Here is a 13,761-nt window from a genome sequence, read left to right as displayed (position 1 = left end):
TGTGATTTTGAAGGCAATATAGAATCAAAAGGAAAAATATGAGAAAAAAAAGATTACATAAGAAGGACTTCTTCCATAAAGTATGTGTGTGTACATATCCTTAGTCCCAACCAATGAGGAAAAGTTGTTGCCATTTCCAGTCATGACTGTCTAGTTCTGTTGGTGTGGGAATACTTCACATATTTGTGTGCACTTGTGATATAGGAAGAAACTTGATTTTCATTTCAGTGTTACAAAACCAGTTGTTGATCACAGAGAGAGTGAGACTTTAGGTGATAATAAAAATCTATAATACTGAATGATAAAGACAGACCAAAAAGATACTTGTAAGATAAAGGATGAGAATAGGCTTTCAAAAAACAAATCTAGTATTTTTTCCTGCTAATTTCAATCTCTGTCTGGATATGTTTGATAATCCTCTTAGGCACACATTTGAATCGTTCATGCATCTAAGCACTTTGAAATTGGGTCTGAAGCTAAAATCAAATAGGTTTGTTAAAAACAGAATGGCTTTGTAATTCTACTTTGCAATGACGAAATGTCTACTACTGAGGAAATTTTGCAAACAGCGAAAACTTCTAATAGGTCCTGCCTTCATTTTTCTGCTCATTTTAGCAAGACTGGCTTTAGGAACAAGTGAAGAGGACATTGATGTGAAGTTCCATTCTGAGAGGGGTGGAAAACTCATGACAAAAATGAAGCTGAGAAGAATCCTGTGGAAAGTAGCTGTGGTTTCTTTCTGGTACAGAGGACAGCTTCTGTGACAGTCTGCCAATGCACAGAGCATCCTCCCTGCTATCCCTGGCCTTGCTACTTACATTGTCTATCCTGCTCTCTACCAAGCTCCTCCTGTGCTGTCCAGGAAAAAAATCTCCATAGCTATTAGGCAGTCCCAGCAGCTGGAGAGGAGAATTGCGAAGTCATGATGAAGATGGCTGTGTCAGCTCGTGTGGAAGAAGTGACAGAGAACCAAGTATGGAAGCAAATGCACAATGCAGTCGGATATACTGGCAATAATGCTATAGAGAGGGATCATTCCTCAGCACAGCAACGAGAGAACAAGAACACTGTAAGATTAAATTTGCACCCTCAAGAACGAGGGCAAATATTTTTTCTAGTGTGAGGGCTGTGGATTTCTATGGAGTGAAGTGGATTTCTGCAGGGGAGTGAATGCAGATTGTGATCTGGTCTCGTGTTTGCTCCCTAAAGGTTAGATGCTGGATTATCCATTGGTCAGACCCTCTCAGTTGTTTCCTGTGGTCTTATGTGACCCTGTGCATTGCCAAGTAAATTCCGTCCATTTAGTTCCAGTGGACAAAAAGAAACTGAACTGGAGAGAAGCTCTTGTTTTAAATTCAGACTATATCAACTTTATTGATCTAGGTGAAATGTGGTGATTCAGAACATGATTCACTTACTCCTCTTTCGTATTCTCAGTGAATGACTCAAAGCAGTTCTGACTTTATTGCTACTTTCTAAAATGTTATTAGAGAGAATAACATCAAAAAAACTTCTCATGTGTTCTTTTTTAAAAAAATGAATTATGGAATTATGAAGGTTCAAACATGTATAGTTTCAGGATGTAAAGTTGCTTTGAAAGTTTCTCTGGAAATGCATTTAAGTGTTTTTACTGGTGTCTATAGTGTTAGAGACTGCAAAGACAAAAAAAAAAAAGAGTACAGGTACTATTGTTTCCTTTTTAAAATTTTCATCCTAATTCCTTCTTCTTTTTCCTTTTTACAAAGTTGTTTCTATCACACAAAAGCCCATCCAAACTCTACAGCCTATAAGTAACCAAAGTAGATAGAAGATTTGGTTTTGGGTGTATAGAGATATGTACAGGGCAGTGTGAATGTACATAATGACTTATTACAATTTAAAATAATATCTCTAGATCCATAGGCTGGGTGTGCATTGTTTTCTGAATCTGTTGCTTTCTTCTGTCCTAGAAATCACAAATGGATATTCATTTGAATAGTTAAAGAATAACATTTTCTTTTTTACCATCTTGTGCCAATGCTGTGTTGGCTCTCTTGGAGTCATATCCTAATTGATCTTACCCATATTTTACTTATAAAAAATGATGGGAATGAGAGTAGAGAGACAAACATGTTCAGTGAGTAGTCAAAACTGTGGAATAAATTATTGGAAAGAGGGGGAGAAAGGGTAATAAATGGACTAGACAGAGATGCAGTTTTAAAATCTATTAAATACAGATGCAGCTGTGATAAAACCAAAAGATAAAATTATTTCTCTCACACGTGGGTTATCTTAACATTAATTAACTACTTGCTTGTTGCCTAATATTCCAGACAGATAGAAAAAATGAGCCTGCAGTGCATCTTAATGAAGTAGGCATGTAAAAGGAAGCTGACAAACAGATGCTACACAGAAAAAAGAAAGGCACACAGGACTAAAAGGGTTAAAGGTTCACAGTCGACTTGTGTTTTGATTGTTTGCACGAAGCTGTGACTGAACTTTTTGTGCATCTGACTACAAATGGAAAAGGTTGAGGAATGGTCGTCTGTTCCCTTCATTGGCATTCATGCTTAAACCAACAACTTATTTTTGACCCTAGCTGTCATAAATAATAACAGCATCTGCAATTTTGGAACCAGCCAGTCCATCTAATCCTTGTTTCCCCTAGGGTCTGAATGATTTTTTGTTTGAAAGCATTGTGTCACATACATATTTAAGGTCAGTCAGCTTGGGTTTGGTTTGTTCCCACAGTGTTGCACAAAGGCTAAAAAACCTTTCCAGAGTTGGGAAATATCTGAAGGGCTTCCTGCAGCGGTAGCTGCGTTCTGTTAGACTGAGCTATGGGTTGTGCTGCTGAACCTGAGCTGGATCTTGTCTGAGCAGTCATTGTAATGAGCTCCTGAAGCATGTGGTCTTGTCATCTGCCATAAGGAGATTAGTAACACTTAAGGTTAGCAGAACACAAAATACATCTGCATTGCTACATGGTCCAAGCCAAGTTTTTTAGATAAGTAATTGAATTAAGAAAAATCTGCTTTAGTATGAGGGCACCTGGAGAACTTTAATCTTCCTTGACCTTTGTTTGCAAATCAGAGAAGCCATCCAAGGCCAGTGAAAATCTGATTGCATTTTTTTGGAAGGAGTGCAAGAACTCTCCAAAGTTGGCCAATAGGGGTCATAGGTTCCTATAACGGGCTGTAATGAGCTAAGTTGAAGTCTTTGTTATCCAATATGCGACTTCAAGCATATGAGGAAGAATATTGTGCTTTCTAAAGCCTGGTGCAGATAAATGTACTGTCTCTGTAATTTTTGCACCTCTGAAATAGGAACTGATATAGCTAAAGTGTATTGATTTTTGTGCCAGGCACAATGATGTGTCTATCTGGATAGCTTACTGCAGAAGATGTTGGGAATTAGATCTGCATGAGAAGGAGTATTTTGTTGGATTTTGTGTTCTGCTGGTTCTTGGAGATAAGCTGCTGTGCAATTTTATTTTTGCTCTAATGGTCTGTTTCAAGGTTTCTTCGAATCTTAGGTAGAAGTCCCTTGTTAGTATGACATGCTTCCAGATAATAGCTGAATTTTCTCAGTTTCTGAAATTGGAGAGTTGCAAAATGAATGAAGAAATTATGTAAAATAATACATGTTCCCATTTTATTCAAAGAAAAGAAAATAAAATAGAAGCTCAGAGAAATAAAGTGGTAAAACGAAGGTTTTACCTAGTATTTCTTCTCATACAGCCTTGTGTTGAAAGATTGACTCTATTTTAGATCAAGATTCAATTCTTAAGTGATGTAAATGAGTAAAACAAGGACTGTATTAAGACATCCTAACATCCAGACCTCTATTTGGACTGTTTGTTTTTTTAGTGCTGCCTTTTCATCCCAGTGGACCTGGAAACTCTCAAATCTCAGGTGTGAGATTTTTCTTGCAAAGTGTGTATTTTCACCTTAAGAAAATATTTCCAGTGTTACTCATTGTATACTAATTAGGGAACATCATGAAAGAGCTTCTGAATTGTAAAAAAATATTTTATAGATATAAGATTTTATCTTTTTTAACCAATTGTGGTAAGTTTATTGAAGACTTACTTTTTAAGGTGTGTCATTCTTTAGTAGCTCTATCAGGTATGAAGTGAATAAAAACATAAGTCAATTGCTTTCTTCGCTATGTAGTCTTTCCACTTAAGAAGACTGTGTTTCTCAAATCCATATATAAATGAGAGCAAATGGTAGCTATGTAAAAAACCTGTGTGTTGCCTTCATAGTGTACATGCATATAAAGTATGTCTCAAATCAAAAAACATTATAGCATTATTTTTGGTGTATGAATGAAATGCTGCATGATATCTTGCTCTTATGAGAAAAAATGTTCCCAAAAGTAAAAATAAAGGTAGTCTTTGTTTCTATTTTAGCGGGAAATTGTCAGGCAAAGTTCTCTAAACAGAGCTTCTGAAATAGATGTCTGCCTGACTGAAGAGGGCAGTGGTGCCTAATGTGACTGAATCTTCTCATTTTCAACCCAAGTACATTTTATTTCTCACTAGATTTCCTTTGATGGATAACCTGAAAGTCTTCTATTACTCTTCTGGAAATGCTTTATGCAATTACACTTTAGAAAATGGTACAAGTGTACATTAGCTTGTAGGAAATATCAGAGTTTGAACCACTGATGCATCAGTGTTCCTGAGATTGACTGCAAAGTCTGCCTCAGGTGAACCGAAATAACTCTTTAAAACCTTGCTGATTTTTGTTTTAATTGTTTTTTATATCAGGTTTAGACTTCTGATTTTACTTTGTTACAACTTGTCTCAAAATTTCAGACTGCTTTATGTAGATCATTGTTTGTTTGGGAATCAGTCAAATAAATTTAAGTAGTTTTAGGAACACAACATGAAAGCTGCTGATTTTGTTCCTTTATGTTTCTTGAAGGCCCAAACATTATTAAGACACAAGTTTTATCTTGTTCCTGTAATGTTTTTTCAAAGTAGACTGTTAAAAAATGCAGGCATGCAGAATCATGAGACAATTCTGCAAACCCTAACTGGAAGGAGTGAAGTATGGAAGTGAAGGGTTTTTTCTTCCTAGAAGACTACTTAAAATTAACAGCTCACCTATTGTTATGAAAAAAGTAATAAAAAGAATTAATCAGTAAGAACAGGGAAGAAAATTTCTCCTAGGATTACTCTCTTGCGAGCATTTTGCTGCCTTTGCTATACCTCTGTGTAGCAGACAAGTTGCTAGAACTCTTGATATTTGCTACATTAATTAAAATGTTTTTCTTTGGGTTTTTGTGGAAGTTTTTCAATACATTTTCTTCTTTTGACCCAAGTGATGCATTTTAACTGTAGTACTAATGAGGTGATGGTATAATATTCTATTTCAATTTGGAAAAGGATTTTGTCATATAAGCCAACTTGGCAACTTGTTTGGAGTTCTTATAATTAAAGCATATATCTTAGCTGAAATTCTGTTTAGCCAGTTGATTATATTTTCAAACAGCTAGCCAAATTGGCAAAAAAACCCCTGTGAAGGGATCAGGCTAAAACTATTGATGTCTCCATGAAACATTTTGAATTAGCTGACCTCATAATGAACTGAGGTTGATAAGTGCATGGATTTTGACAGTTATTGGTTTGACTTTTAAATTTGCTTTGCTCTTTTTTTTTTTTCTTTCCTCCTGCTTTAAGTGAAATAACCAAAACTGAGAGAGTGAAGTAATGCATGTCATTGTAGCATTGCATGCTGTTCATCTTACAGGTTTGCCTGATGATGGCAGGAGAGATCAAACTTAGCTTATTCTTATGGAGGGTGAAAACAGAGATGTTTCCTGTAGCTGGCATATGGTAGTTTTTAATCTGAAGCTCTGAAGCTTCTGAAAGGTAATTTTCTAGCCTTTCAGCAGTTTTCTTGGGGAGTGCGTGGTTAAATTCCCAATTTTTGACAGAACAGATGTCTTTCTGTGCAGCAAAAAGAATTGAAAAAGGACTGTTAAAATACACACAACTTGGGGTTTTGTTGTATACAAAATCTGAAACCTAAAATACCATTCCAAAGTCCTGATGTCAAATCATCTGAGTACCATGGGGTAATTTTAATGATTTTCTTTGAATCACCAAAGAACGTGATTAGGGTTTTAATAAGTCAGGATTTGGAAGCAGTGCAGTACTTAGTCTACCATAAAATAGATTCAATCTTCTTTGTTGTATATGCGACTCTGGAGTTTGGAGTTTTGTTTGTGATGGACGTTGCATGTGTTCAGTATAAAAAAGAATGGTTATTAAAGAGTAAGTTCAGCAAGAAAAATGGATGTGCATAGTTTGGAGACATCACCTGTGATGAGTATTCCTTTGAATTGTGTTCTGTTTTGCATAGGGGTTTTTTTGAAGAAAATGTTAAAATTAATGAGTCAATGCTTAGAGCAGAGAGTGCATAGCGCTTTAAGGCTCTCCTCTGGTAAATATACTCCTGATTAACCACGATGCCTTTCAAGGAAGTTTTTACATTAATTTAATAGGAATTCACAACACTAGTAAGGGAGGCCACAGTAGTGACAGCAACTTCATCAAAATTATGGCAGCTAGTGATAACTTGGGACTAGTAAACTGAAAATGTTCAGTTCTTTAGTCAAACTGAAAAATCATTTCCTTGAGCAAGAGAATACAAAATTCATAGGGAAAAAAAAAGTAGACAAACTCTTTTTCCTCCAAATGCCCATATGCTAACTTGCAGCCCTGGCCTCCCCAGTCCCTTGTTTGTGTGACCATTTTTGCAATGTGAGATTGTTATTTATATTCTTCCAGAGTCCATATATACTGTGCCTTCTCCTCATTATGTGAGACTGTAAAATTTTTGTTCAGATTTTGGTAGCTCCTTTAAGGTTAACTGTGTGCTTAGGGCTCTGTCTTCATCCATTTCAGTGCTAGAGCCACATAGGGCTCAGCATCACTCCATCCCAGGTGCAGAATCCAGCACTTGGACTTGTTAAATTTCATCCCATTAATCGTTGCCTAATGGTCCAGTCTACCTAGAACCTTTTGCAAGGCCCCTTGTCCTTCAGAAGAGTAAGTAGCACCTCCCAATTCAGTATCATCAGGAAACTTACTAGAGGTGCATTAAACTCTTGCATCCAGATCGTTGATAAAGATACTGAACAAGACTATCCCTAGAACTGAACCCTGAGGAACACTGGGGACTGTTTTGGGTTCGTATTTCTCCAGGTCTGAAATAGGATGAGATTCTTTCTTTGGTTTCCGAAGAAATCATACTGGCAGATCAAATGTTGATAGTATTTGCCTTACCAGTTTAATAACAAATCCTTGAGCTTAAATTTTAGCACCTTCAGTGTTTTGCTTTGCAGAATTTGAGCCAAGAAGCATAAGCCCAGTCCCATGTAGAAATCATGTTCAATATCAAGTAACAGGAAGGAGGATGTGTGAGAGGGTGCCTTTCTTTCTTTATTCCTCATATAAATTTTCAGAGTGACTGTAATGATTCTTGGCTTTTTGATAGGCCATAGTAAAAAGAAGAATGTCAGAGAAAAGTAGAACCATAATATGAAGATTACTGTCTGCTTTTACCACTGTGTTCAGGTGTCCTTGATCTGTGGGTCAACAGAGCGTAGGGGTGATTTGCCAGGACTTGTTCCTATCCCCTCGCATGGCATTTGTGTATACACTGCATACACTGTGATTAGCAAATGAAAATGAAAACTAGTTCTTAGGAAGTGACAAATTTTGCTGTTGTGTATGAAGTGCAAATTTTGTATAAACTCAAGTGCTCTGTAATTAGTTCTGCCACTGCATTTTAGATATAAAGCAAAGAAGCAAAATATAGGGCTTTTAGGATGGAAACAAGAAGCAAGGAAAGTAATTGAATTTTCTTTTTTGTAAATATGCGCATACCACAAGTAAATCCATATACATCTTGAAGCTATGAGAAGTCTATAATATGACTTCCCAGTTCCAGACACCTGAGCAGTAATTTTTTTCTTCACTGAAGATAGATATATTATGTATGGTTCGATATCTGTATTTATTATTATTATAGTGCATACATACATACAGATATATGCTTATATAAATATAGTACCTTGTTAATATTTGAATAAATACAAATTACCCTTCCTAAGGATGAGGGTGAAATGTATTCAATTTGTTGTAAATTATTGCCAGAATCTCACCCATCTTAATTTTTCCCTGAGTGTTTTCTGTCTCCATATGTTTCCCCTGGATTCCTTTCTTTCAGAGATATGAGGGTTTTTTTCCCAGTCCTACTGCCCCATAAACAAAATTTAATAATTGAAGAAAGGCAGCAGTGCTTGGTTTATTATTAGCACAATCAGAATTTAACAGACAAGGGGTTGCCTGCTTAGATGGGAATTCAGTCAAATGCTATTTTTTTATCTAACTCACCTGTCTGTCATTTGCTGATATTGAACTTTATCTTTCATTTAAACACTTCTCTTCGTTCACCCTTTTTATTTCTTTCTGTATTTCAGAAGATTATTACTGAAATACCCTTACTGAATCCTGTTAGCAAATTGTCTTTGGCTTATATCAGTTTCTCCCTGTCATACCAAAGTCAGAAGTGCAGCATCTTCTGTGGTTTCTGACATCCTAAGGAGCAAGATATTTCCGCTACATAGGGCACCACATTCAGGTGGCAAAGAGGTAGGCCTTTAATTACTTTTATAGTGAATCTTATACTCACTTCCGGGCACTAAGGTTCTTTTCTTATCCGCAGCTCTTTAAATCTTCATCTTGGTTAATGCATATTATTTCTGCATTAGGAATTCCTTAAAGATTCTCTGTGGGACTTTGTAACATTATGCCTAGTGCTTCTTGCAATTTAGAGGATTTATTAAGTTATTCTCTAAGAAATATACAGATTCTCTCAACTGCTGTAACATCCTTTCTACTTGTCACCCCTGACGCTGGATTTGAGTTTTTATATTTGTATTTTATTCACCACTATTTTGCTGTGGAATCTCTAACATTTATTTAAACATACTTTTTTTGATGAGGATCAGGCTAAACATGCTGGTGTTCCATCAAAAGTATCTATCAGAAAGAGCAGAAATAAAAAAAAAAATTTGAGAAATGCTGAATATTTTGCTATTGTTTAGCCTTATTAAACTTTTTCATTTATAATCATAAGTTCATCAGCATTTCTATTTGTTTTTCTGGGCAGTCAGTTCATACATTTTCTAAGACAGCACAGAAATAAGATGTACACGATCTGTCATTTTCTATTTCAGTTTTAGTATTATTGAAAAACGAGGCAAAAGGAGAATTTTAAAAGGAAGGTTGAAAAGGACGATGAATCATGGAAGATGAGCCCTTCAGTGAATAAACAAGTGGAGGAGTGGTTAGAAGGAAAATTAAGGTAATGGCAAATGAGGAAAATAGAGAGGATAAACTACAATGAGAGAATACCTGTGCTATTGAAAGTCTTCACTTAGAGGCTTGGCATATATACTTACTGGACGTTTTTAATAGGTGGCAACTGCTCAGTTACAGAAGCTTAGGTCTGAACTGGCAGCAGTGGTGACTAAATCCACAAAAGCACATAAGGTGAGAATCACATAGCTGCTACGGGAGAATTCATGGCTTAGGTTTAGCTAGTAGAGAGATCTGTGAAATAATTCAGTTCCTAAGCACTAGATGCTCAGCAGCTGAGGCTGATGAAGTAACTGTCCCAGCTGACCACTGGAAAAGTGTGTCTTAGGTCTCACTCTTCTGACAAAGCCATTTTCCAACTTTTCTCAGTATCTCAATGCTAGAATGTGCTATTGGCTGATGGCTGGGGCAACTGGGAGATGGAACTAGGTAGCTGTAAATTGCTTGAGGCAGAAGAGAACTTGTGTTTTCTTTCTGGCCCAGAGGCTACGCTACTGAATGAAAAGGGAAAGGTCCTCCTCCTACTGTTTTCTGCATGCTTTAAGTATTTATCAAGATTAAACTCCTTGGAGCCCTCGGATGAGGTATGCGGGTGATTACAGACTTGTGTAGAACAGTCATTGAGATGCTTGTACTTAAAATGTAGAGTTTCTGAGTACAACTTACTTCGGAAATATATTTGGAAAAGGCAGACGCTTTCAGATGCTTCCATTTAGGTGAGAGATAAATATATTCAAAAGAGGCATATGAGATGGAAGTGCCATCATGGGGAATTTGCCGTGAATAAATCCAGTACTTCTTTGATCTTTTGAGTCTATCATTTCTCCTGAATTTCTGTTCGTTCAGGACATATCCAAAACTCATCTGGAAACTCTGAGTATGTTGGTGGTATAAAACAAGAGGAATGACTTCTTCAGTTATTAAACTTTTTCAAAATACAGGTTAATCACTTTTAATATTTGTTATATAGGAGCGCCCATAAATATTCAGACTTTTGTACTAGAGTTCTGTACTGAGCATGTACCTGATAAAAGATGCTTATAATTTTAAGAATATAATTTATTATCTTCACACAGTCTTTTACTTATCTAAAAGTTTATTTTTTTTAATAGTACAGTTAGTACTTAGAAGCCATTTCTACTGCAAAGGTATGCCATTTTTCTTAATTTTCTGAGGTCATATATTAGTGAATGGTGAGGCTAAATGGAAATACTATTTTGACAGTGTAGAAATCTGTATTTTTTTACCCAATTAGAATTTTTCTGTCTTTTACAACCATCCAGACTCCTACTGCTCTACATGCCCTTATTAACCACTGAGTGAGAAATCAATACATCATAGCAACATTAATTGGTAGGAGTTTTTAAACCAAATAGCTACCAATTTTGATAAATGTGTTTTACTCAGCTTCCACTGGTTTGGAAATACATTTTAAGTAATGCAGATGTAGTGCACTTAATAGTAATTTTTGAAGAGAGGAAAGATTTGCAATTCTGAAGCTGGATTTTCAGAAAATTCTGAGCAGTCACAGTCATACAGCAAAGCTTTTAAAAAGGTTTATCTCATCAGAAACATCCAGTATTAACTCTAAATTATGAAGCACTACCCATGAATTGTAGTCTTAGTAAATTGCACTGTATAATAAATACGTACAGTTATAAGAAGTAAGAGCTTACATGTTTATGGCAAAACTTCTGAAGTGTTTAAAAACTGCCTTTTTTTGTTAGGGGCAGGATTTTTGTATGGAATATGACACTCTTACGTTTTTTTTTTCTTCTTGTTTCTTTTTTTTTTCTCTGTGAGTTACAGCATATGTATTTGTGTGGGTGTGAATAGATTATAATAAATTGCCACTATAATAATGGCGATTTTAGTAAATTTGACACAGGGATCTTAGTTGTATAGTGCATTAGTCGGTAATTATATCTAAGCAGAGACATGTATTATCAACTGCTTCAGAAAAAAATAGTAAGTAATTTCTGAGGAAGTTTATTGGAGTCCTTAACTGACTTGAGTAAAGGAGTGGGTAAGGCACCTGTGTATTTGCAAGATACCTGAGAACTTTTGTCTTGTCTCTTGCTGATAGGCAATCACTTCTTAAACTTTTTATCTGTCCTTGAAGGCTGAATCCCAAATGGGAAGATGTGGCTGCAGGCCACTTTCTGATTTTTATCAGAGCTCTGTGACTGAGTGCCATAAAATAAATCCTCCCTCTCAGCCCTCAGTTTAAGAATATGCTGTATGTTCTTTGAAAATAGTGAAGGGTAGATTCTATTAATTAATCTCTGCCAATATTGTATTTGAAGGCATCATGAAATGCTGAGTTTGAGTTATCATAGAAAATGTTTTTTGATCTTATCAGATCACTGGTACTTTTAATCTCTACAGCATTTCCCGGAAAAAGAGTCACCAAAAGTCAAGATAGCATATATGAACTCAGGAGACTGTAGTTAGTTGGGAGCACTTGCCCTAGTAATAGTGGCATTTTTCTTTTTTGCTTTCTAAACCAGCAATAAACATTGGAACAAAAAAATCTACATCTTAATGGTTGACACATTAAGAATAAAGAACTAAATAAAAGCCTTCTTTGTATGTTAAGAAGAATCAAACAGGCGGCTTTACTGGAAATTTGGTAATTTTTTATAAAAGGGTGATATATGAACTTATCAAGAGAACATCTGTTATTAGGGTTTCTCTTTAGAACAGAAGTCCTATAGGATTCAGGCCTAAAACCATCGACTTCTCTGAAAGTTTCACATGAAGATTCTTAAACAAAGGCACAGCCTTTTTGCCTTTTTTTTTTTTCATTTAAGTAACTGTCAGGGCATTTGCTAACATTTTGTGGTTTGTATAAAGTGTGTGCGTAAAAAAGAGACACCTGAGATTTAAACGGATTCCTAAGTGTATTTCTTTTCTGGGGCAGAATAAGATTTCTTCTTTGTTTTGTTCTTAAACCAAATGCTACATCACTTCTGTGTGTTCTACAGTGTGGTGAAGAGACTGAGAATGTAAAACCTGAATATACCCTCTCCCTTCCTTGAGTCTGTTTGTAGGTTTACTGTGAACCAGTGAATGTAAAAACAGCTCCAGAAGTTGGTGTGCACTTTACTACGTGCTTTGTAGGCCTTGTCACAGCTTTGGTGTGATGTACTGTATAATAAATGTGTTGTGATGCTGTTCCCCCAAATATTAGTTAAATGGCTTAGTAATTCAGTATCTATTGTTTTGCAGTGATTTTAATGGAAATAAGGAAGGAATGAAAAATAAATATAACTTGTCAGGAACTTTGTATTCCATGTAATTATTTCTACTTAAAATTTACGTAGTAGGACTGTGCATGGCTCACAAAGTTTGGGTAGACATTTACAATCCTTCTTTTCCCTAACTGGCTATTCTTCCAAACAGCAGTTTTGGTTTGTACCATTAGTAAAATTGATCCAGATGATGTCCAGATACATACTTGGATACATTACCCATTTACCTAGCAAAAGGTAATCAGCATTTCGCACTTTGGTTTGTGTATGAGGAATGGATGGAGAGTGGGTGCAAAAACAACTCTTGATTTAGTTGTCGTGCTTTGATTACTGAATTGTTAAATATTACATTAAATGCACTGGAAGGATTTTGAGAATAGGCAGTCTTTAGTCATTTTCACAGGGATATGTTGTCTTGTCTACAGAAGGAATTACCTGGTCTGTTATGGCAGAATGTGTGTTTCTCTGCCCAAAGAACTGGCAAATGAAGGTAAACCTTGAAATTTTTACTGAGGACAGCACAGCCTGGTATCTGAACAATTCTGTCCTAGGTATTTTCCTGAATGTATAATAGTAAATAGTTCTTACCTATAAACATTGGAAATACGTATATCTGTCAAGTATATTCTCATAACTGTAATAATTCTTTGAAAAAAAACCCAAAACCCAGGTATACATGAGCTATTTTTAATTATCACAAAGTATTCTTCCAATCAGAGCCATTTCAAAATACAGTAATAACTACAACATCAGAAGACTGATGATTTACAGTAGATACATTGAAGCAGATGTTTGTAACATTTTGCCTAGAGCTAGAGAATACACTATCTACAGAATTATGAGTCAGTGTATTTTTAATGGATTTTACTTCATCAAAAGCAAGCCCAAGAGATGTATTCACAGTCCTTTTAAAAATAAACATCTAAAGGATTATACTCCTTCAAAAGCCTGTACATTTATGTCTGCAAAAGACATATTTAAACAGAATAACATTGAAATCACCCCACTGAGATGCATTTGTATTGCCTGGATAGTTTTTTTTAAATTTAGCATCTCAACAGATTCCTTCAGCCTGGGACTAGTGGCATTTACTTGTTGAAGGGCTTGCCCTTTTAATCAGGCTGGTCT

At 35.7% G+C, this 13,761-nt stretch overlaps 1 long non-coding RNA gene across 1 annotated transcript; it reads left to right on the top strand.

Annotated features, from left to right (window-relative positions):
* The first annotated feature begins 9,220 nt into the window (after positions 1-9,220).
* LOC138733429 (uncharacterized) lies at positions 9,221-9,887 on the top strand. Its single transcript, XR_011339414.1, has 3 exons — positions 9,221-9,365; positions 9,479-9,553; positions 9,863-9,887. It is a non-coding gene; the product is annotated as an uncharacterized lncRNA (long non-coding RNA).
* Positions 9,888-13,761: the final 3,874 nt, after the last annotated feature.

Source organism: Phaenicophaeus curvirostris, chromosome Z (genome assembly GCF_032191515.1).
Source record: "Phaenicophaeus curvirostris isolate KB17595 chromosome Z, BPBGC_Pcur_1.0, whole genome shotgun sequence".
Taxonomy (NCBI): domain Eukaryota; kingdom Metazoa; phylum Chordata; class Aves; order Cuculiformes; family Cuculidae; genus Phaenicophaeus; species Phaenicophaeus curvirostris.
The sequence above is the reverse complement of the archived record's forward strand: the minus strand, read 5'-3'. Positions and strand labels throughout refer to the sequence as shown.